This window comes from Bos mutus, chromosome 2 (genome assembly GCF_027580195.1).
Source record: "Bos mutus isolate GX-2022 chromosome 2, NWIPB_WYAK_1.1, whole genome shotgun sequence".
Taxonomy (NCBI): Eukaryota; Metazoa; Chordata; class Mammalia; order Artiodactyla; family Bovidae; genus Bos; species Bos mutus.
In genome coordinates, this window is record NC_091618.1 from 73267678 (window position 1) to 73292755 (window position 25078).

The 25078-nt window shown below is 41.3% G+C and overlaps 1 protein-coding gene across 1 annotated transcript in view; it reads right to left on the minus strand.

Moving 5' to 3' along the window:
- TMEM163 (transmembrane protein 163) overlaps positions 1–25078 on the minus strand; it is a 273683-nt gene that overhangs the window by 221121 nt on the left and 27484 nt on the right. The window lies entirely within an intron of this gene.

Below are 25078 nucleotides of genomic sequence, written 5' to 3' on the forward strand. Positions count from 1 at the left end.
CCTAGGATAAGAAGCCCTGATCGGAAGGTCAAGGCCCACGTCACAGGTTCACACCAGCCCTTGCTGGTCTGCCTCTGAAGAACCTTCATTTCCAACTCTCTCTCACCTTGTACTTGAATGGCCCACAGACCCTCCAACAGCCCACATTCTTTCACGAGTTGCCTTCTCCTTTCAGTGCTATAACTCCCTGAAAAGCCCCCTACCCCCAGGAAAAACTATGCCGCTCATTTCTGTTTTCCTAGGGCCGAGTGCTCAGACATGAAAATGAGTTGAACAACATAAGCAAGTTTAAGCTAGTAGTTTGTTTTAAATCATATGACAGACAGAATAATGCCCCCCAAAGATGTCCACGTCCTGATCCCCAGAACCTGTCAAGATTTTACCTTAATGGCAAAAGGGATTATGTGAGTACGGTTAAATTAAGGATCTTGAGATACAGAGATGATCCTGGATACTTCAGGTGGACCCCACATCATCACAAGAGTCTTTATAAGGGAAACAGGGAGAATGGAAAGTGACAATGGAAGCAGAGATTGAAGTGATATGATTGCTGGATGAATGGAGGCCCCACAGCAAGAAGTGGAAAAGCCTCTAGAAACTGGAAAAGGCAAGAAAACAGCTCCGGGGAGACCCAGAGAAACCGGAAAGAAAAAAGCCCTGCCAAGAACTTGATTTTAGCCCACTGAAGCCGACTTCAGACTTCTGATCTCAAGAACTGTAACATAATAACTTTGTGTGGGTTTTAAGCCACTAGGTTTGTGGTTGTTACAGAATAGGAAATTAACACAAATTACTATACACAACTATTTGTTGTTTACTCGCTAAGTTATATCCAATTCTTTTGCAACCCCAGGGACTGTAGCCCACCAGGCTCCTCTGCCCATAGGATTTTCCAGGCAAGAATATTGGAGTGGGTTGCCATTTCCTTCTCCAGGGGATCTTCCCAACCCAGGGATCAAACACATGTCTCCTGCATTGCAGGTAGATTCTTTACCGCTGAGCCACCAGGAAAGCCCATATACAAAATTATATTGTTGTATATTCTCATTACATCACTGTTCAGAATTCTAAAACTGTGTTTCTAGTTATCTATCAACAGGGGGCTAGTTTAAGCATGTCACATTCATTAGGAAACAAAAGGTTGTTATTTTTTGATCATTTATAGATACATACAAACACACACTTTTATCCAGGATATAAATTCTTCCATATAGATATATTAGGGGTATATTAGGGGCATACTTTCCTGTATATAAATCAGATTGTACTATACACTGCTACTGCTAAGTCACTTCAGTCATGTCCGACCCTGTGCGACCCCATAGATGGCCTCCTACCAGGCTCCTCTGTCCCTGGGATTCTTGAGGCAAGAACACTGGATTGGGTTGCCATTTCCTTCTCCAATGCAAAAAGTGAAAAGTAAAAGTGAAGTTGCTCAGTTGTGTCCGACTCTTAGCGACCCCATGGACTGCAGCCTACCAGGCTCCTCCGTCCATGGGATTTTCCAGGCAAGAGTACTGGAGTGGGGTGCCATTGCCTTCTCCCTTACTTTCTATGTACCAATCATATTTTACAAATATGTATTAAAACAAAAAGACATATATGAAGACATCTCTACTTCAGGGAAAAACTCATTTCCTGAAATTTCATGTCAAAATTTCATTCTGATCATCACACAAAGAAAAAAGACCAAGTATTAATACAATTTAATGAAATACATCATTACACTACTTTTCTTATTAATAAAAATGATGAACCAATGAAAGAAATGTGAACCATGTAGGCATGAAGATAATTGTACCTGGGTTTCAACTTCAGCCACTTGTATCACCTGAGGTTTTCCAAAACCCTTTATTATTGCCACAATTTCCAGTGTGGCTGGCTGTCTAATTACTAATCTCACTGAGAGATGTTGACAAACTACCACAGGGGAACAGCAGTAAGATGCGTAGCTCTGATTTCTCAGGGGACCAATACGCACAGCTCATAATGGGGACTGTATGAATAATTCAGATATTTCCTGCCTGGAAAAAATTACTTTTAGATATGTAAGCCTAAGTCAGATTGAATTAATTAAAGAAGATGAATATGAAGGAAAGTAGATTCTGTCCCTTAGCTTCACAAGTCACAGTTGGAAACTTTATCTAGAGCCACAACAGGGCAGCCTCCATGGGAGAACGGCACTCATTAACTGATCAGGTCTTGGAATCTGGGAATCAAATTGTCTTCTTTCTCAAAAGCCAAAAAGCCAGGCAAAAGCAATCACTGATGATTTCCTAACATTCCACAGAGCACAGCTCCCCAAAAAGAGAAGACCCCTCAGGTTAGCCCCCAAGTGCTAAAGAAATATGTCAATTAGATGCTTTCAGACAGAAACAATGTGAGAGTTTAGCAAGGACCCAGGACAATGATTCTCGCAACCACACCATTCTCACCCTCATTAATACAATTCTCCTAAACTCAGCTCTTAATTCAACGGCCAGGAGGAAAGCTGACTTGTGTGTGCCGCAAGGTTCAATGAAGGTGCAGTCTTGCAGCTGCTCCCTGGAGGGAGAAAAAGCCCTGACCTGCAGCGTTTGCCAATTTCCATGGGGACAGGACTGAGCCACTGAACTGAACTGATGGTGTAAATATATACATTGTTGCCAATTTCAAGCTACCAGCTCAATGTCAGGAATTTACAAAAACCCTGAAAATTTAGCAATCTTCACCCATTCTCAAAAGAACAAAAAAACTCTGTGATATCTCACAGACATGCCTGAACCTCCATGAATTCTTACATAAAGAATTGGTTTTTTGTGTGTTCTCTCTTCAAACACATGTCTTTCTGATGGGTTATACTAATATATTGTTTAGTACTGCAGTGGGCATATATGAATTCATATTTTTTTCAAACAGTGTTATTGAGACATAATTTACACATCATATAATTCACTGATTTAAGTGTACCTGTCAATCATTCTGCAGAGTTGCACAACCATTACTGTGGCTTAGTTTAGAATATTATAATAGTTAGAATATTGTCACCCTCCCCAAAACAAACTCCTTACACTCTAGAAGTCACCTCTCACTTTCCCCCAACACCTCCAGCCTTAGGCAAACATTTATATACTTTCAGTCTCTATACATTTGCCTATTCTGGTATCTCACATACATGACATCATGTAATTTTATACATATATTTTTAAACATAAAAATATTTGGGAATGGGACTTCCCTGGTGGTCCAGTGGTTAAGAATCTGCCTTCCAATGCAGGGGACGAGAGTTCAATCCCTGGTTGGGGAACTAAGATCCCACATGCCTCGAGGCAACTAAGTCTGTGCACCTCAACAAACTAGCCCATGTACCATAATTACAGAGCCCACACGCTTGCAGGTTGGGAACCCTCTTGCCACACACAATGCAACTGAAAATAAAATAATTTTTAAAAAAGAGAGAGAGAGGAAAAAAATATTTGGGATGAACAGACTATAATGAGTTAGTGCTACATGAGGCAATGCGAAGTGAAAAGCTTAACCACCCTCACTGTTCTCTCCTAGAACCAACTGATAAGACATTGTAAATAGGGCAGGAAAAACTTGAAGGCAGTATCCATGTTTTCTCTTGTCAATTTTTTTCCACAGACACAGCCCCTAGGCAGAAGGATGTAAAATACCATGAATGTGTCCACATCCCCTTAGCATAACTTGTGAGGGCTGCACAATCAAAGCCGGTGACCCTGCTCTCCGGCCTTCCTCCCACAGACACCCTAGCCTTGACCATGCAGAGGAAGGTTGCCTTTGAAGACGTGCCAGGATTCTCACACGTCAGAAAGGAAGCTGCAAGGAAAAGCCTGAGGCCTGCTGGACTGCCATGATGGGGCTATTTTTTTCAAAAAAAAAATAGATGCTTTTTTCAAAAGCATCTCCCAAGTTTCAGCAGCTCATCTGGCTGCCCTTCCCTCAATGAAATCCCACTCCTCATAAGAGAAACACTGTAGACAAAAAACTTACTGCAAAATCCATGTAGGAAAAGCATGGGGAAGACAGAAAATGAAGGTGCTGGTAGCCTTTTAAAACAAAGACACCACCATCTTTCAGTACCTTTTTAAAAAAACATACCATGGTGTAAACTCTTATAAGCGAAAGAGACTTCACTTCAGGGCAAGGGCTGCATAGAAGGGAGATAGTTTCAATCTCAGAAGGTCTGTTTATAACAAAGTTGACCCAAACCACAGAATACAAAACTGTATTTATAATACGACCACATATATATGATTCTTGAAATAGATTAAAAGTTCAGGGGTGAACAAAAAATATTAAAATGGCTGTCCCTGGGATATGGGAGAAGAACAGAGGACTACTTTTTTTTTTCCAAATGATGTGTTACTGTCATAATATTACTTGGTAATAAATACCCAAGTAGCCTTTTATCTTTTTAATTTAAACGCAACCCATGTTACATCAATTCATAATGCAATGGACAGCAGCTCTTCCCACGATGCTGGACACCTCGGCAAGAACAAGCAAGGTCATTATTCTCCTCCCAGGGTTTAACAGCAAGGAGAAGCTCTGGCCGTGAAAAGCTCCTCCACCTTCCAGAAAACTCACCTGCAGCCAAACCAGGAAGACGGGGCCAGCCCTGCCCCAACGGGAAGTGCCGTGCACTCTTGGTCAGGGTTACTTTTTCTTTCTGGTCTCAGGACTGATTTTGCTGTTGCAGCTCCAGAAGGCATATTTTCTAGAACTGCACTGAGCCCTTGAAAATCATCTTTAACATCTGCCCTTTCCCCGAGCCACTAGCAAACACCCAAGAGTAAGGAGAGCTGGATAGAGACCCCGAGGAGCTCTGAGGTTTAAGGTCCACAGGCTACACCAGGGCAGGGAGGAATCCCACTACTCTGGAAGCTAGACGTGAGTTGAGGCTCCATGCCAAAACAATACAAACGGTGCATCCTGCCTCGTCCCCCCGCCCTTGACGTGAGCACAGGGATGTGTTCCCCTCTTTGGCTGCCTTTCCAGGCTTTATGAATTACACAGGAAAAAACAGGGACAAGGTTTCTTTTTGTAAGTAACATGGCGCTGTGGGGACTGTTTACGTTTACGTCTGGATCTTTCTCACTAGAATGAGCTCCTGCGGGAAAATCCAGAATCATCTATCATAATCAGCCTTCCAGTCCCCCCAGTGGGGGCAAGGCTGCTGGGCATCGAGGTGAGAGCAGTGGTTCCGGAATCTTCAGACCTGCGTTCACACCCAGTCTCTACTACTCACATCACCCCGAGGAGCTCCTTCATTTTCCACACCTGTAAAACCAAACCACCGCAGTACCTGGGGCAGCAAGGATCCAGAGCCATCAGAAGCTGTGACACATTCACTGAGCCAATCCAATGGTCACTGCTTGGGATATGTTATTATTTTTCCAGGCGATCAATAGATGCCTGCTGAATATACTAATCTTTCAAGTTATTGGTTTTTAATTGCTTTAAAAATGAATCTTTATTGAGCTGTTGAGTTCACCTCTAACTCCAAGTAGATAAGCCACATTTTAATGAGGCCGCTGTATTTGAGAACAACTGTTACCTCAAGAGATAACCATGCCAATCTTTCGCCTAATGAAAAACACTGTCAAGATCTATGTATGTACAGAAAAACAATAGCCTTGTACACAGAGATGATGATCATCATATTTGACAACAGAGCTCTGGCCTCCATCAGCCATAAAGAACAGCATCTGTTCCTGGGCTGGGGTCAGGCCTGGAGGCCCACACCCTTTCAGCAGCTGGTTAGTGGGTATGTCCACAGGATCTTGGCAGGGCGTAGGGGTGGGTGCAAGGGTGGAGGCAGGGCTAGATTGGGCTAGTGGCTGCTCACCATGTGGTGTTTTAACAACCAGCAAAGCCATCCTGGTAGGGACCACTGACCCCCAGCCCCTCAGCTAGAGAATATGTACTTATGACCAAACATGCTCCATACATGTATATAACTATACCTGTAGCTTTACTTGTTTGGTCCATCAGCTTTAGAACAAACTCATTCATTTTCAGTCATACATAATATTAGAAGTAGTCTCCTCAGGATTTCCCTAGTGGCCCAGTGGTGAAGATTCTGTGCTCCCAATGCAGGGGTCTCAAGTTTGATCCCCAGTCAGGGAACCAGATCCCACATGCCACAGCTAAAAATTCACATGCTGCAACTAAAGATCCTGCATGCCATAACTAAGACCTGGTATTGACAAATAAATAAATAATTTGAAAAAAAAGAAGAAGAGGCCTTCTCCTCCACTTAGGGCACAGTGGCATTTCAAGTAGGTGACAGGTGTGTGCCATGGACCCCACCCACCGTGCCCACTTCACTCATTTTCATGCCTGCCTGGCTCCTGTAAGAATTTACATTTAGAAAGAACAATTTCATCCAAGTGATTGAGTGGAGAAGAGCTCTGCATTGGAAGGAAGAGCAGTGTGAGGAGCTGTAAAATGACTCCAGAGCATACCAGGGCTTTCTAAGGCATTTAATTTGATTCATATACCTGCCTTGGAAAGGGCCAATGGTGAGCATCACTGTCCCTGTTGTACAGACAGGTGCGGAGGCTCTGAGAGACTCAAGGTCTTGCTCAAGGCCACAGAACTAGTAAGTGGTGCCCTATCTAGAAACAAGTTTCCTAACCCCAGAAGGTCATCCCCAGCCCCCACCACCACCCCACAATTGAGTGATGCCATGGGGAGGGGCTCACCCACAAAGTCCTTTTCCACTCTGCCCAGAGACTTGCCCAGCCTCCCATTCCCCTACTGACTCCACCCAGCACCTGCATAAACCTAACTTGCTCCTTAAACGGGCTTCCCTGGTGGCTCAGTGGTAAAGAATGCACCTGCCAATGCAGGAGACCTAAGAGATGGGGGTTCGACCCCTGGGTCAGGAAGATCCCCTGGAGGAGAGCACAGCAACCCACTCCAGTATTCTTGCCTGGAGAATCCCATGGACAGAGGAGCCTGGCGGGCTACAGTTCATATGGTCGCAAAGGGTCAGACATGCCTGAAGCAACTTGGCATGCACACTTCTTAAACACCAATTCCTCTGAAAATACAAAGGAACCAATGAAGCCACAAAATAGGGACAGAAATACCTTGGATTCCGTGGCTCTGTGCCACCTAGCGTGAGGGGTGGCGAAGGAGGTTGCTGGTTTAGAAGTCTTAATCACGTAAACGGCTGCATGGGAAAATAAGGTTTTCAACATAAGGTTTTGGAGAAAAAATTGTTAATGAGATCTTAAAATTTTTAATCATTTTCTAAATAATTCATTACTGTTTTCATGGAATTTTCATTTAAATGGATGTTTACCCTCAGGGGGGTGATAAAAGGATTAAATTAAAAGACTAAATCAAAGGCAGGATTTAAGGCACAAAGAAGAAACCTATAAACAGTAGCCTTTAAAGTCACTAGTCACATTTAACCAAATGTCCACCTCCCACATGCCTTTCACTTTTTCATTAACTAAATACAAGAAAACTTGTATTTCTCCACCGGTGTTGTATTCCCAAAGGCTCGTTACAAACTGAGTGGCAGCACAGGCTTCCCATCAGTCCTTCAGACAGCTGATCTGTATGACAGACAGTTCCCTACCTGCTGCCCATTGTCCATTTCACAAGAGTGGGATCAGCCTCCCATCCCTGTTCAGAAGATCAGAGGTTTCAGGCCAGCAGGGCTTCTTCTCCTCAGGGCTCATGCAGAAAGAACAACCATCTCCCTGGAGCCGGGGGGCCCAGGGTTGGAAGCCAGCTCCATCACATGTGGGCAGCAGGACCTTGAGCACATTGCTAACCTCCGCACACTTCCATTTCTACATAGAGTTGTTATGAGGATCACACAAAAACATAAGAAAGGCTTAGAAGACGCCCTGACATACAGGAAGTGCTCAACAAAGATTCGTTTTATAATGGTTACTGCTACAAACGCCATGGATTAGTTAATTTAAAAAAAAAGAACTAAAAAAACCAAAAAATCGGTTAAACAGGATGGATTTGATAATGTAGAATAGAGACTGGATAATAAAGGTATGTCTTCACCCAACTTTTAAACCACTTAGATTAACTGCCTGAGATCCTTGGGTGGTTTAAGGGCACTTCGACAGCAACCCTCACTTCCTAAGTCATCCTTTCCTGTGCATTCAGCACATCATACATGCACAATGAAGCCCCTCCTTTCTCACCCAAGTGTCCGCCACAGCCAGCTAGCAGAGCACCCTCCTCCACCCCACTCAGGCCACGTGGTCGTCTCTGACATACACACCAGGTTGTGCCACACTCTCGTGTGACCTCCTTCAGTGACTACTACTACTCATTACTACTAGATAGAGCCTCAGCTCCCTGCCAGAAAAGCCAGCCCTGCATTCCCTGCCCCCTACTTCCTCAGCTTGACTTCGTGTAGCTCCTCCCACACAAACCATCCATCTCTGTGCTCCTGCCAAACTGATCTAACAACCTGCAATTTCCCAAAGGCACAAGGCTTTTGAAGAACTCTTTCTCCCTATTCCCCCCACCAACACATGCACACACTCTCCTAACCAAAGAGGAACATAAGAGCTACCTGGAAACCCCACTATCCAGCCTCCATGACTGGACCCAGGCATCATGCCTGCTCAGAGCATCCCCACCACGCACAGTATACAAGTCCTCCTGCCTGCCTTCCACGTGATGTCCTGGTGTCCAGCACAGAGACGTCAATCAGTGTCTGTGGAATGGATAGTTCATCAACAAGTTTTTCCTCAAGGAATAAAACAACCTGATGTCCATATGTTTTCATATGCCCCAAAGCACCTTCATGGTAGGTTTATTTTCATGAGTGTAAATTAGGAAACCAGAAATAAGGGGAACTTTTAAAAGTAATAATTAAAAAGCTAGTGCTTTAGAAGAGAGGGACACACCTTGCAAAGGAAAAACAACCTCAAGTTGGTCCAATACTTAAGAGATGTCTGAGAAAATGAATACAGAAGACTCCGCATGTGATTAACCCAGAGATTGCCCCTTGGCCTTACAATCCATTCCAACCAGGATTCCTCATCTCAACCACAGGCCCCAGGAAATGGTGGGCTTGAGTTTCCTCACTCACGGTGCGTGGCTCCCATTCTTCTAGATGCACAAGACAGGCATTAATTCGTTGTACTCAGCACACCTCCTCAGGCAGTAAGGCTTTATCCTCTTGCAAAGCTGAAGCTGAGAAAGGCTGGAGGATGGGGAACTTTCTTGCAAATTTGTATTTGTTTTCCTCTGTTGCTTCACAAAGCTGAAAATTTTTCTTCCTGTCTGTGGAAGCCAAGATCACACTCAGCTCATTTTGGGGGGTCAAAGCCATGTCTCAGTCAGCTGATCATGTCATGCCTCATCATCACACAAAGTAAACCATGGGGAATGGTCGTCCATCCCTTTAGGAAAGGCATATGGGGTTAAAATTAATGGGAAAGGGGTCCTAAGTCCTCAGAACCACAGGCTGTTAGAGCTGGAAGAGCCCCCAGAGAGTTCTTCACTCTTAGATCTTGCCAAAGAGTGTGGAAGCCAAGGTTCCAGGAACAGACTGCAGAGTCCCAAGCTGGGAGCCCAAGCCTCCTCACTTCCCATTCCATACTCTGTCTACTGCACTTACCTCTAATTTCAAACCAAGCTCATTTACTAAGCTCCGAACAACAGGAATATCTTTACTTTCTTTTTTTTTTTTTTGGAGAACATTTTTTTTTCTGATAGAGCAAACATCAGGGGGAATTCCAAAGTCTGAATCACTTGACACCAGAACCTAAATATGTGCTTATAAAGATTTTGCAAGTCTCCTGATCCAATCTGTAATAAGTCCTGCTCATTTCTGGACACACTGAATGGCAGATGGCAGGTCTTCCTTACTCCATCCTGGGTTCCCAGCACAGTTCTTGGCTTCACACAAGTGTTTGATAGACACGGGGGTGTGGAGGGGAGTTGTTCAAATTGTGCTATGAAAACAAATGTGACCAGTAACAGGTAAAAGGACAATGAGGGCACTAAAGTGACTTGATCAGCAATTCCTTAAATTTGATGTGTCAGTGCTCAGATCCTCACCACTGGGAACACAGAAGGAACCCTTTTTTACACTATGCCCTTGATTTCTCAAGTGGTCTCTGAAGAGTACAGTTTAACTCACAGAAAATTCAAAGCAGTAAAATGGGCAATTTACTAGCAATGACGGATGCCAATAGTTGCCATTTGTGTGTGTGCTCTCACATCCTAAGCAGAGGCATGCATGAGCTCCAATACTCTGATCAAGTATTATTATCTCAGGCGGGGAAAGCAAGACACATAAAAGTTCAGCACACAGTCCCAGGTCATGGAGAAAACACACAGCCTTTGGTCTCTGCCTTATTACACACACCCCCTATCCATTTATTCTCTTAACAAATGTTGAACTCAACATCTTCTATCAACTAGCAACTGAAAGAATTTATCAACTACAAAGCTTACTCTAGGGGCTCCTCTAGTGAAGTTTATAGATACGTTCAACTACAAGGCAAGATGAAATGAGCACCAAGTAAAACCATAAGCAGCAGTAATGTAGAAGCATAAGTGGGAAGAAGCATGGCCATTAATTCTGACCAGGAGCAGGAGTAAAGGCTTAGGCAGGGCCTTGAAGGAATGGAAAATTCTCTCAAGGCTAGGGACAATGGGAAGGGCATTTTCTTCCAAGAGAGGCCCCTTGGAGTCGGGCCATCAGATGGTGAGGCTAGACTCCAAAAGTACCAAAAAAGGGCGTGAGGGCAAAATGGTGCCCTACAACTCCAGTGTTCTGGCAACACCAGAGAGAAGCCATGAGAGCAGAATGAATTAGCTCCCAAGACCAAGGTCCACACAAAACCTGGCACCGCGGTACACAAACTTAACACAACATTGTAAATCAACTATACTTCAACTAAAAAAACAGACAAACGGAAAAAGATGGCACTCCAGCAACAATGTCCACTCTCTCCGATCTGAATCTCAGTCTTCACGTTCTTATCTCACTGGTGTCACAACTGAAATAAAACAGCAGTGCTTCTCCAGCCTTTCCCTTCGATTCCAAGCTGACAAGTAACTGGCTGAATGTGCGCCCACCCCAGAGTCAAGCACAGTGTTTAAAGATCATGGCTGAGTAGGTTCCTGAAGCCACTCATTACATCTGAGGGATGTCTGATCTTTAAAAATAACTGCTTCCAAAATTCTCAATTAATTGCTCTAGACTTCCACTATAAACCTACCACTTAGGACTCTCTTCCTCTACACATATCATTGAAACATCCTGAATAACACATAAATTTTTAATCCAAGAAGACCTCTGGGTAGTGTTGACTGGAAAAAAATATACAACCTAAAAGATGAGTTGTGTTTTATTTGGTGGACAAAAACTGACATCTCCGAGAACTCTGAGACACTGCTCAGAAGAGGCAAGGGGGGAGCCAGGATACATAGGCGTTTTTGTAATAAAGACCAGGTAGTTGGAACATCAAAAGATTACTATGACAGAAAATCAGACATCTCAAGAAATCTACTGCTTTTCTATGTATGGGAAAATGCAAGAGTCACTCGCATTCAAGTGATTGAATCTGAAATCAATGCTTTGAAATGCCCCTCAGCTCTCTGGGACCAGCATCTTGTGTTTTCTCCTCTTGAATCTCTGGGTGCACCTTGGCAGTGGAGGAGCTGCAGCTGTTGACTGCTAGATGGGGGGACATCCTGCCTCCATCCTGAGTTCCCTCATCAGGGCAGCTATAATGTGATGGCTGCAACATCCTTTGTTTACTGACAGGCTGGGCAATATTTTTTCAATCATAGTAGGTAGAAAACAACAAATCAACAACCCAATCAGTAACTAGAAGTTTTTATCATGAGCAATTTGGGGGGAAATCTTGCCCTTTGCTAAAAATAGCAGTTGAGAATGCTAGGAATATCAAATTAAGGAAATGAATTATTTATGAGTAATAAGCATAATTTGGCATCATGTTACATCTATATGTTATAAAATTAGGGATTTTCCAGAAAAGTCACTGAAAGGTCCACCAGTAGCTTAACTGGATCCGGAACCCCCACGGGCCCCATGTCCCACCTCTTTCCATCAGCATTTCATGAAATCGCTATAAAACTTTTATAAAAGGAACATGGCAGAAGGAAATACAGTCAAAACTAGGAAAGGATTCTCTGTCTACAAATCAATCACATAGTCATTAAACCCATTTTCTGCACCTTAGAGATTCCCGAACACGATTATACTCTCCATTACCGAGTCAGGAATAATGAAAAGCTTTTAAAATCATTTGGAATTTTTCATTATAAGAGTTGGAAAATCCAAACCATACTGGCCTAAGCAAAAAAGAGAAGTATTGACTCATGTTACAAAAAGAAAATCTAGAACAAAACTAATGTTAGGTGTGGCTTAGGCCAAGGACCCTACTATCCTATATATCCATGTGTCCTTTTCAGAGAAATGACTGTCAGAGGTCCTGGTATCGTGCCCACCATCAAGCCAAGAGGAAAGGAATACTATCTGAGTCCTTCTTGTCCTTTTTATCAGGAAAGTAAAAATTTTCCCTGATAAACCTCTGCTCATATGTCACTTGCCAGAAGTTTTACATAGACACCCCAGACTGCAGAAGCTAGGGAAGAGAAAATGTAACTTACCCAGCCTTTAAGCAGATGGAAGAATGGAGAAGTAGTTATGAACGGGGATTTGGAAGCCTGCCACCAGGCTCAGCGAAAACAACTATAGAGCCCCTAAAAGTAATAGGTACACATGAGAACAGGATGGTGGTTGCTCCAAGAGGTGAGTCTACAGTTAAAAAGAAGAAATGGTAGAATATCTGACAGTCTATCTCTGAGCTGCTGTCTTTTTTTTTTTTTTAAACATATTATAGAGTTGTTAGAAATCATGGGAAGATGTGATGAGAGATTAAAGAAAACTCACCAGAGACTTCCCTGCTGCAACTAAGACCTGGTGTAGCCAATTAAATAAATACTTAAAAAAAAACTCATCAACTGAATATCTTTAATATATATCTTTATATATTATATATTTATATATTTTTATATATTTACATATATAAATTATATTTATATTTTATAATATATTTTATATTTTTATATTTAATATATTATATTATATAATACATTAAATATATATTATTGTAATAATATATAGTATATACTATAATATATATATATTTATATATTTGATATATTTATATAATATATAAATATATATTGTATTTATATGTATTTATATATTTATATTATAAAGATAATATATATCTTTAATATATATCTTTAATATATTGCTTTAAAAGGCAATTAGCAACTTTAGGAGCAACAAAAATTATAGAGGAAAGGAGGTATAATCATAGATGCTACTCGGCTCATCAGTGCACAATTTTTATATAGTCAGAATTATACCTAATACAGATTTAACCAAAAACCTTAATTCTGTGAAAACTGGAGGGGTAAAAATGAAAAGTTGTGAAGGGTCACAGATTTTCCCTGACTTTAGAACTAACAAGTTATCCTGTCAGGTTCATGGATGCTGGAAGAAGACATGAGACTTTTGGGTCGGAGACAAAGGATAATTTATTACTCACGGCAATAGCAGTAGCCAGGGTGACATCTTTCCCTTTTTTAATATTCATATTTATTTATTTATTTGGCTACACCAGGTCCCAGGTGCAGCACTCAGGCTCCTCAATCCTCACTGCAGGTCATGGGAGCCCCAGCTGCGGCACGCAGGATCTTTTTTAGCTGTGGCATGCCTCTTAGTTGTGGCATATGGGATCCAGTTCCCTGACCACTCAGGGGAGCACGGAGTCAGCCACTGGACCACCAGGGAAGACCCTCATTTTTCCCTTGATTCTAAAAGCCTCTATTCCCCAGCCATGCACATTCATGATACCTGTATACATCATGAGCTGTGTTGCAAGAGGAGAACCCCAAGCTTTGCGAAGCTGAACATTTCCTTGCAGGCAGTAGGCAGACCTGCTCTTCTCTCTGGAGGAAAACACTCTCTCCCTCCAAGACTGTAAGCAAACTGCTGTCTGCTCTGGAGGAGATTATTACTGCTAGCTTGAAGCTTGTATCTTTGAAAAGATGATCTGAAACACAGGAGTTAGCACCTCTGCTTGCAAGACATGCAGAAACACCCAAGACCCAGAGAGAATTATCTCCCAATGGGAAATAAAGTTAAAATCTCCATAATGTGTTCATAGAAACGCCAAAAAGTAATGACTTTAGAAACAAAGGGTTTACAGAAAAGCACAGAAGAACCATTGGGAAGAGGCTGTCTCTGGGGTAAGCATAGCTATGTGAGGAAGAAGGAGGGGAGTGGACCCAGAGGGAACAGTTTTTTGTTGTCGAATTTAGCACTCTCTGACTTCATCAGCATGTATCATTTTGAGAAGTAAAATTCATTTTAAATACATAAAAATTTAACAAGACACAAGCACTGTGTATTCATTCTCTGGATACATCTCAACAATTTATGCAAACACTACAGACCAGAGACCTCTCTAGAAGTGACGCATGTGGCTGTGACCATGCGTACAGCAGAGATGCTAATATTGGGTCTTACATAACTATGAAATGCATGATCCAGCTGACAATTAAGGAAATCTATTCTGAGTGGAGGTCAATTCTTTATAGACTACACATACCATGATCAACAGGTATGTACCCAGGGTTATTTCACCAATGAATCACTGGTGAAAAGCAGAACTCAGTTTATCTGGATTACCAGATGATGAGCCAAGTTCCACAGGATGGTACAAAGAAGTGTGGAAACAGTTCCCAAACTCAAGGAGCTTAATTCTGGAGTTGCTAACACCATTCAGCACCTCTGATTAACACAGAGAGATGGGGGACATCCCTGATGGTCCAGTGGCTAAAAGCTTCTCACCCCCAATGCAGGGGGCCTGGGTTCGATCCCTGGTCAGGGAACTAGATCCCACATGCCACAACTACAGATCCTGTGTGCCACAACTAAGACCTGACGCAGCCAAAGAAATAACTTTTTAAAAAAAGAAAGAGAAGGGATTTGCCCTGGAAGGAGTTCCAAGTTCGGAAGACAGACTGAAGGATGACAAAACAATCACTGGTGGAAACTGAGCCAGACGAGGTGCTGAGAACAGAGCCAATAATACGGCCCGGTGACTCTGGTTACATTGCCACTAGTGGTCACTCAGCAGCAAGCTACCTGACTCCTGGCCAGGAAGGGGTCTTAAAGGACAGCCTCACTGGACGCAAATCCCCTGCAGGGATTTCTAATTGGTTTAGCTTTGGTTTTGTGCTTCAGCCCTGGGAAAGCAACTTTCTACTAGAGCCCTACTGGTCCCACCAAGGACCAAATGGTGAGAGTCTCCAAAGACAGGAGAGGGGTTGAGAGGCTGGCAGACAGAAAACAAAATAAAAGGAATGTCACCGCAGTAGGTACACAAGACACAATATGAAAATATAGCAATCAACCAATGACAAAGGAGAAACTTAAAAATCTCTGTGCTGTGCTTAGTCGCTCAGTTGTGTCCAACTCTTTACGACCCCATGGACTGTGGCCCGCCTGGCTCCTCTGTCCAGGGGGATTCCCCAAGCAAAAAGAGTTGCCATGCCCTTCTTCACGGGATCTTCCCAACCCAGGGATAGAACCCAGGTCTCCCGCATTGTAAGTGGATTATTTACTGTCTGAACCACCAGGGAAGCCCAAGAATACTGGAGTGGGTAGCCTATCCCTTCTCCAGGGGAACTTCCCAACCCAGGAATCAAACCAGTTCTCCTGCATTGCAGGTAGATTCTTTACCAGCTGAGCTAACAAGGAAGCCCCTAACAATTTCCTCTTTATACAAACTCCTATGGTCTCCCAGTCTTTCTATATGGGAATGCTTAATCCTCCAAATATTCTTAAATAGGTAAAAATAAGTTTGTAATTTGGGGAGGAAATAATTAGTTCTCCCATCACTAAATCTCTCAGCTAAAACAGTTTCTCCACTGGGAGCATTCACAGACATTATTTTCTACTTATTTCCAGGGAAACAACAGGTATTTGGCAGTAATAGAAAAACTGACCTTCAGTTTTCATCGAAGTATTAATCCTACTCAAATATCTCATAATACTGAACAATGGAATATCTTCGCTCCCAAGACACAAACACACCCACTCTTGAGAAGGATGCTGTCCAATATGGTACCCAGGAAACGCATGTAACTACTGAGTATATGAGATATAGTGTGAATAAAATAAAATGTGCTGTAAGTACCAAACAAACATTGGACTTCAAAGATTTAGCATGAAAAAGGGTAAAACACTTCATTAATGATTCTTACATTTTATTACAAAATGCTGAATATTTTGGATATATTCAGTTCAGTTCAGTTCAGTCGCTCAGTCATGTCCAACTCTTTGCAACCCCATGAGTCGCAGCATGCCAGGCCTCCCTGTCCATCACCAACTCCCGGAGTTCACTCAGACTCACGTCCATCGAGTCAGTGATGCCATCCAACCATCTCATCCTCTGTTGTCCCCTTCTCCTCCTGCCCCCAATCCCTCCCAGCATCAGAGTCTTTTCCAATGAGTCAACTCTTTGCATGATGTGGCCAAAGTACTGCAGTTTCAGCTTTAGCATCATTCCTTCTTAAGAAATCCCAGGGCTGATCTCCTTCAGAATGGACTGGTTGGATCTCCTTGCAGTCCAAGGGACTCTCAAGAGTCTTCTCCAACACCACAGTTCAAAGGCATCAATTCTTCTGCGCTCAGCCTTCTTTACAGTCCAACTCTCACATCCATACATGACCACAGGAAAAACCATAGCCTTGACTAGACCGACCTTTGTTGGCAAAATAATATCTCTGGTTTTGAATATGCTCTCTAGGTTGGTCATAACTTTCCTTCCAAGGAGTAAGTGTCTTTTAATTTCATGTCTGCAGTGATTTTGGAGCCCCAAAAAATAAAGTCTGACACTGTTTCCACTGTTGCCCCATCTATCTGCCATGAAGTGATGGGACCAGATGTCATGATCTTCCTTGGATATATTAGGGTAATTTAAAATATCAATGAAGTTAATTTTACCTGTCTCTTTTTACTTTGCTTAATGTAGCTCCTGAAAATGTTTTAATGGCTTATGTGGCTCTCATCTGTGGCCCAAATTCTATTTTGTTTCTATTAGACAGTTATGCTCTAGACACATGGGCCATCCAGCTCACATTCCCAAACAATCAGCACTATAACATCCCCTCCAAGATGATACCTCCTAAGAAGCCTGCCACCACTTAGGAGGAAATGGGGGCCCAGGGGCTTTCAGAGAGATCTGCTCCCAGGCTAGAACAAAGAGAGGAAAACATTTGCAGTTCACCTTTGCCCAGTACTTATGAATGAGTTAAGCAAGACAGATGCAGTTAGAAAAGCTAATAGCTTGAGCTATTCTAACCAAATATGGCTGATGCTGCTGCACACGTGCTTAGTCATGTCCAATTCTTTGTGAACCCATGGACTATAGCCCACCAGGCTCCTCTGTCCATAGGATTCTCCAGGCAAGAATACTGGAGCAGGTTGCCATTTCCTCTTCTGGGGATCTTCCAGACCCAGGGATCAAACCCACGTGTGTCTCCTATGTCGGCAGGTGGATTCTTTACCACTGAGCCACTTGGGAAACCCAACCAATATTATGGCTTCCTAATTTGAATAGTTCGATGTAACATAAATCACTACAGATGGACTTTATTTCAAATGAATGCCTAAGCCAAGTATTATAACCGCCTCCCCCCACTTAAAAATGGGGTTTCTCCAAAGAACTGCACATATAGCCCAGAAGTAACATTCAACCTGCCCCTCTGGCTTTACATTAACTGAAAATCCATCCATTTATCAAACAAGCTACATTAGCAATTCATAAAAAGTCACTAATCCAGGTGAAGGATAGATTTAATTCATCAGAGGAAAAGCCCCTGAATTCTTCAGAGCCTTGAACAAACTAGTAAAAAAGCCAAGCCGTCCCCCGACCCAAGCTTAGGCAATTAAAAACTTTCTGACCTCAGCTTTCTTTACACTGTGGTTCTCCAGGTTAACCCATTAGACCCTGTACAATCAAAATTGGAGCTGTTCCACCAATGCAAAGGCTAATACTAGCAAAATACAAATGCCAAAGTAACCCGAATAAACTATGAAGATAAAGATGGAACCCTGAACGCTGACTCTGAGAAACAGCTTACTCTTATTCAACTTACTCATTGAATCAATGAATTCAATAAACCCTGACCACCCGGCTACTGGCTCCAGGCAGGCAGTGTCACAGTGCTGGCGAGACCCAAAAGAAGAGAACAGGTGCCTGCTGCTGAGATGTTTCAGTGTGATGGTGTGGGGGGAGATACCCTGACAACCAAGAGGACACATTAGGGTGCTGGTCTGTGCAAAGGAGAGTGAAGACCCGACTCACAATGGTAATTTAGATATGATGGTGCCTGATCTATGGTGTGAGTACTGGAGAACTGAAGGACTAGTGTGCTTGGCATGGTGACTTAAAGGTAATGAAATTTACTTGCAACTAAGAACTTATTCTTATTTCACCAGAAATAAATTGCATCTGTCCCTGCTTAGAACAAAAAGATAGCCATCTTTTGTATAAAAATCATTCCCTAAGAATGCTCTATTTATGGGACATGTAAAGTTTAAACCTCTGCTTTCAGGAGGCTGGTACATCAATTATTCAATAATAATATCTCTTCAGTTCTGATACCAGATTTTCCCATTCCCAGTAAAGAATAACCTGGGATTAGATCCAAATGCTCACAAAATGAGCTCACAAAATATATATACACATTATTCTTTAAAAAAAAAATCAAGAAGTCTCCATTTTGAAAATGTCTTCATCAAATAAAGAAAGTTCACTTGTCATTGAAAAATGCTATAATGTTTCTAAATGTAAGTAACAGAAATGCCAGAAATTTCCTTGGATTAAAAAAAGCACCATGCAAAACAGACCCAAGTAAGAAATATAAACTCCAAGGGTTTTTTTTGGAAAAGTGGAAATGGCAGTAAATAGTGTTTATTAATCTCTCTGAAGTCCCCTAATAAAAACATCAGAGAAAGTAGGATAAAAATAAAACAAAAACTCAAACGCTGACAACAAAACTAGCTGAAAGGCATTGCCAGAAAACATAAAATATAAACACTGACCTGAATACTGTGATCAGTATTTATCTGAACATGGATCAGAAACTATCAAGAAAACAGAGGGACTTCTCTGGTGATCTAGTGGTTAAGACTCCATGCTCCCACTACAGGGGGCCCAGGTTCAATCCCTAGTTAGGAAACTAAGATTCCACATGCTGCAACTAAGACCAGGCACAGCCAAATAAATAAACAGATTTTTCAAAAAGGAAGAAACAGGGAGAAACCACCAAATTAAAACAGATAACCACTAGAATTAGTAGTAAGTCAATCTGAGAAGGCAGTCCAAAGTGTGAGAAAGTCTTACAAGCTCCAGATCATGGACATGGGACAGCAATTAAGTCTGCTAAAACTATGTGTGCTGAACTAAAGGCAAAGCTCTCTCTTAGGATTGAGCTCCACACTTAGGAAAAATTACTAGAAGCAGAATTCAAACTAAATAGTCCACAAGCAACTGGGGCAAAGAAAAGCTCTATCATAATGACAGATGAGGAACAGGAGCAAAACCAAAGAGGCAAATCCAGAGAAGGAGGCCATATTTTTTTAATTACTTTATAGAAAAAAAAGATCTAGAAGCTCTCATGCTCAAAAAGTTCTCCAGACTTATCCTTCCTCATAGAAGTATAGGCGGTCTTGTTTTACTTAAACATGAGTCACAGAAAAAGATTGCACTCAAACATTATTCAAGTAAATAAAAGAATGAAAAGCAGGAAAATATCCCTATATGTGGTGAGCACACACTAGAAAAAAGTGATGCAAAGCACACACTCACCAAAGTGATGTAAACTCTAACATAGTATCTCAAGAAGGAGTACACCGAAATAAAGAGTGGCATGTGTATGGAAAAATGTGTATGCTGTGCTACTTGCTTCAGTCGTGTCCGACTCTGTGACCCTGTGAACTGTTGCCCACCAGGCTCCTCTGACCATGGGATTCTCCAGAAAATAATACTGGAATACGTTGCCATACCCTCCTCCATGGGATCTTCCTGACCCAGGGATCGAATCCATCTCTCTTACGTCTCCCTCATTGGCAAGTAGGTTGTTTACCACTAGTGCCACCTGGGAAGCCCATATAGAAATATATACATACCAGAATTTTAAATTTCAGAGACATGTGACTGGAGAAACAAAACATCTGAAAAAAGATGAGAAAACTCAGCAAAGGCTTAAAACCAAAAGAAAATTTTCATTTCAGCAATGAAGAGAACACTAGAATGACAAGAATAAACAAACAGTAATGCTATTTTCCAGAAAATGGAAAGAAAATCTTTAAACTCAAAAAGAACTGAAAAATAAAATGATTTGAGGAAAATTAAGAGATATAGAGGGCTTCCCAGGTAGCTCAATATTAAGGAATCTGCCTGCAAATTCAGGAGACGCAGGTTCAATCCCTGGGTTGGAAGATCCCCTGGAGAAGGAAATGGCAACCCACACCAGTATTCTTGCTGGAAAAATCCCATGGCCACAGGAGCCTGGAAGGCAATAGCCCATGGAGTCATCAAGACTTGGATATGCCTGAGCAAGCAACTGAGCAACAGATACAGACGAGAGGTAAAGAAGATCCAACAGACCTACCCCTGAAGTTTCTAAGGTATAAAACCAAAGCAATAGAATAGAATACTAAAAATGATACTTTAAGAAACGTTTCTGAAATAGAAAGTCATCAAGCTACACCTTCTATCTGGGAAAAGTTGATCCAGAAAGCAATCACTGAGATATAGTTTGGGAAGACTCTTGGTCATTTTTTCGAAAGTTATTATTTACACATCTGAGAAAATGATCAAATCACTCTTAAGAAAGACAATCAATGTCATTAAACATTGACAGGAATGCCTAATGCCGTAAGACAATGATGTAACATATTTAAGATATTTGGCAGGGATGGGGGGGAAGTGAACCAAGGATTTTATATTTAGCCAAAATGAGCTTCAGGTATAAAGGTTAAAAAAATACTATATACATTCAAGAGTTCCAGAAATGTTCCCATGAATTCTCCCTGAGGAATCTAGCAGAGAAAGAACTGAAATGAAACATCAGTATAAAGACTGGCAATGACTCTCAACAATATACAATATACAACAATATAGTATTTACCTGTAAAACTAAGACTAAATGATGGCTATAAGAAACACAATATAGTGGCTGGTGATTTAACCACTAAGTTGTATCCGACTCTTGTGACACCATAAACTGTAGCCCATCAGGCTCCTCTGTCCACAGTTTCTCCAGGCAAGAATACTGGAGTGGGTTGCCATTTCCTTCTCCAGGGGATCTTCCCAACTCAAGGATCGAATCCAGGTCTCCTGCACTGCAGTCAAATTCTTTACTGACTGAGCTACCAGGGAATTCCCTACACATTGATCTGACAGTGTGAATACTACATAATATTTTAAAAAGAGAAGAAGCAGGGAGAGAGTATATGAAAAGAACATGTTCACTGACTGCTTATGGGTATATGCTATGAGGGAAAGGGTATTTCAAATTAGATACTATGGAAAACAGTGGAGGAGAAAGAAAAGGTTACTAATTCATAGTAAGGAATCAGTAGACAATGGCAAAAAAGCGGGAAGGGATGGAAGCAAAAATTAAGTACATATACAACCTTAACCCTTTATCTGACCTTTATCTTAAGTCATCCTCTTTTTTGTCTCGCTTGACATTATATTGCAAGGTTCCAACAATAAAAGAATGAACACCTATACACATACCAACAGTTTTGAGAAATCTTTACAGTTCACTACATTTACACCAAAAGGGTATTTTGGGGGGTTGGTTTTTGTTACTTTTGTTTTGGTGGGGTACTGTGAACATTACTGTTACGGATAAAGCCTTCTGTATAGCCTTCATTGATCCCTTGTGTCCACCCACTCCAAGCAAGACACCATCCTGAGTTTACCTTACCATTTCCATGTTTGTTATTACACTTCTGTATTCACAAACAGTGCAGTAGTTAACAATACATTAGTATTAGTTAAGATTATCTCATTGGTAGAGTCTTCCATTCTTTTTTTTTTAATTTTATTTTATTTTTAAACTTTACATAATTGTATTAGTTTTGCCAAACATCAAAATGAATCCATCACAGGTATACATGTGCTCCCCCTCCTGAACCCTCCTCCCTCCCCATACCATCCCTCCAGGTCATCCCAGTGCACCAGCCCCAAGCATCCAGTATCGTGCATCGAACCTGGACTGGCATCTCATTTCATACATGATATTTTACAGGTTTCAATGCCATTCTCCCAAATCTTCCCACCCTCTCCCTCTCCCACAGAGTCCATAAGACTGTTCCATACATCAGCGTCACTTTTGCTGTCTCGTACACAGGGTTATTGTTATCATCTTTCTAAATTCCATATATATGCGTTAGTATACTGTATTGGTGTTTTTCCTTCTGGCTTACTTCACTCTGTATAATAGGCTCCAGTTTCATCCACCTCATTAGAACTGATTCAAATGTATTCTTTTTAATGGCTGAGTAATACTCCATTGTGTATATGTACCACAGCTTTCTTATCCATTCATCTGCTGATGGACATCTAGGTTGCTTCCATGTCCTGGCTATTATAAACAGTGCTGCGATGAACATTGGGGTACATGTGTCTCTTTCCCTTCTGGTTTCCTCAGTGTGTATGCCCAGCAGTGGGATTGCTGGATCATAAGGCAGTTCTATTTCCAGTTTTTTAAGGAATCTCCACACTGTTCTCCATAGTGGCTGTACTAGTTTGCATTCCCACCAACAGTGTAAGAGGGTTCCCTTTCCTCCACACCCTCTCCAACATTTATTATTTGTAGACTTTTGGATCGCAGCCATTCTGACTGGTGTGAAATGGTACCTCATAGTGGTCTTGATTTGCATTTCTCTGATAATGATTGATGTTGAGCATCTTTTCATGTGTTTGTTAGCCATCTGTATGTCTTCTTTGGAGAAATGTCTATTTAGTTCTTTGGCCCATTTTTTGATTGGGTCATTTATTTTTCTGGAGTTGAGCTGTAGGAGTTGCTTGTATATTTTTGAGATTAGTTGTTTGTTAGTTGCTTCATTTGCTATTATTTTCTCCCATTCTGAAGGCTGTCTTTTCACCTTGCTGGTAGTTTCCTTTGATGTGTAGAAGCTTTTAAGGTTAATTAGGTCCCATTTGTTTATTTTTGCTTTTATTTCCAATATTCTGGGAGGTGGGTCATAGAAGATCCTGCTGTGATGTATGTCAGAGAGTGTTTTGCCTATGTTCTCCTCTAGGAGTTTTATAGTTTCTGGTCTTACGTTTAGATCTTTAATCCATTTTGAGTTTATTTTTGTGTATGGTGTTAGAAAGTGTTCTAGTTTCATTCTTTTACAAGTGGTTGACCAGTTTTCCCAGCACCACTTGTTAAAGAGATTGTCTTTAATCCATTGTATATTCTTGCCTCCTTTGTCAAAGATAAGGTGTCCATATGTGCGTGGATTTATCTCTGGGCTTTCTATTTTGTTCCATTGATCTATATTTCTGTCTTTGTGCCAGTACCATACTGTCTTGATAACTGTGGCTTTGTAGTAGAGCCTGAAGTCAGGTAGGTTGATTCCTCCAGTTCCATTCTTTTTTCTCAAGATCGCTTTGGCTATTCGAGGTTTTTTGTATTTCCATACAAATTGTGAAATTATTTGTTCTAGCTCTGTGAAGAATACTGTTGGTAGCTTGATAGGGATTGCATTGAATCTATAGATTGCCTTGGGTAGTATACTCATTTTCACTATATTGATTCTTCCAATCCATGAGCATGGTATATTTCTCCATCTATTAGTGTCCTCTTTGATTTCTTTCACCAGTGTTTTATAGTTTTCTATATATAGGTCTTTAGTTTCTTTAGGTAGATATATTCCTAAGTATTTTATTCTTTCCGTTGCAATGGTGAATGGAATTGTTTCCTTAATTTCTCTTTCTGTTTTCTCATTATTAGTGTATAGGAATGCAAGGGATTTCTGTGTGTTGATTTTATATCCTGCAACTTTACTATAGTCATTGATTAGTTCTAGTAATTTTCTGGTGGAGTCTATAGGGTTTTCTATGTAGAGGATCATGTCATCTGCAAATAGTGAGAGTTTTACTTCTTCTTTTCCAATTTGGATTCCTTTATTTCTTTTTCTGCTCTGATTGCTGTGGCAAAACTTCCAAAACTATGTTGAATAGTAATGGTGAAAGTGGGCACCCTTGTCTTGTTCCTGACTTTAGAGGAAATGCTTTCCATTTTTCACCATTGAGGATAATGTTTGCTGTGGGTTTGTCATATATAGCTTTTATTATGTTGAGGTATGTTCCTTCTATTCCTGCTTTCTGGAGAGTTTTTATCATAAATGGGTGTTGAATTTTGTCAAAGGCTTTCTCTGCATCTATTGAGATAATCATATGGTTTTTATTTTTCAATTTGTTAATGTGGTGTATTACATTGATTGATTTGTGGATATTGAAGAATCCTTGCATCCCTGGGATAAAGTCCACTTGGTCATGGTGTATGATCTTTTTAATGTGTTGTTGGATTCTGGTTGCTAGAATTTTGTTAAGGATTTTTGCATCTATGTTCATCAGTGATATTGGCCTGTAGTTTTCTTTTTTTGTGGCATCTTTGTCAGGTTTTGGTATTAGGGTGATGGTGGCCTCATAGAATGAGTTTGGAAGTTTACCTTCCTCTGCAATTTTCTGGAAGAGTTTGAGCAGGATAGGTGTTAGCTCTTCTCTAAATTTTTGGTAGAATTCAGCTGTGAAGCCATCTGGACCTGGGCTTTTGTTTGCTGGAAGATTTTTGATTACAGTTTCAATTTCCGTGCTTGTGATGGGTCTGTTAAGCTTTTCTATTTCTTCCTGGTCGAGTTTTGGAAAGTTGTACTTTCCTAAGAATTTGTCCATTTCTTCCACGTTGTCCATTTTATTGGCATATAATTGTT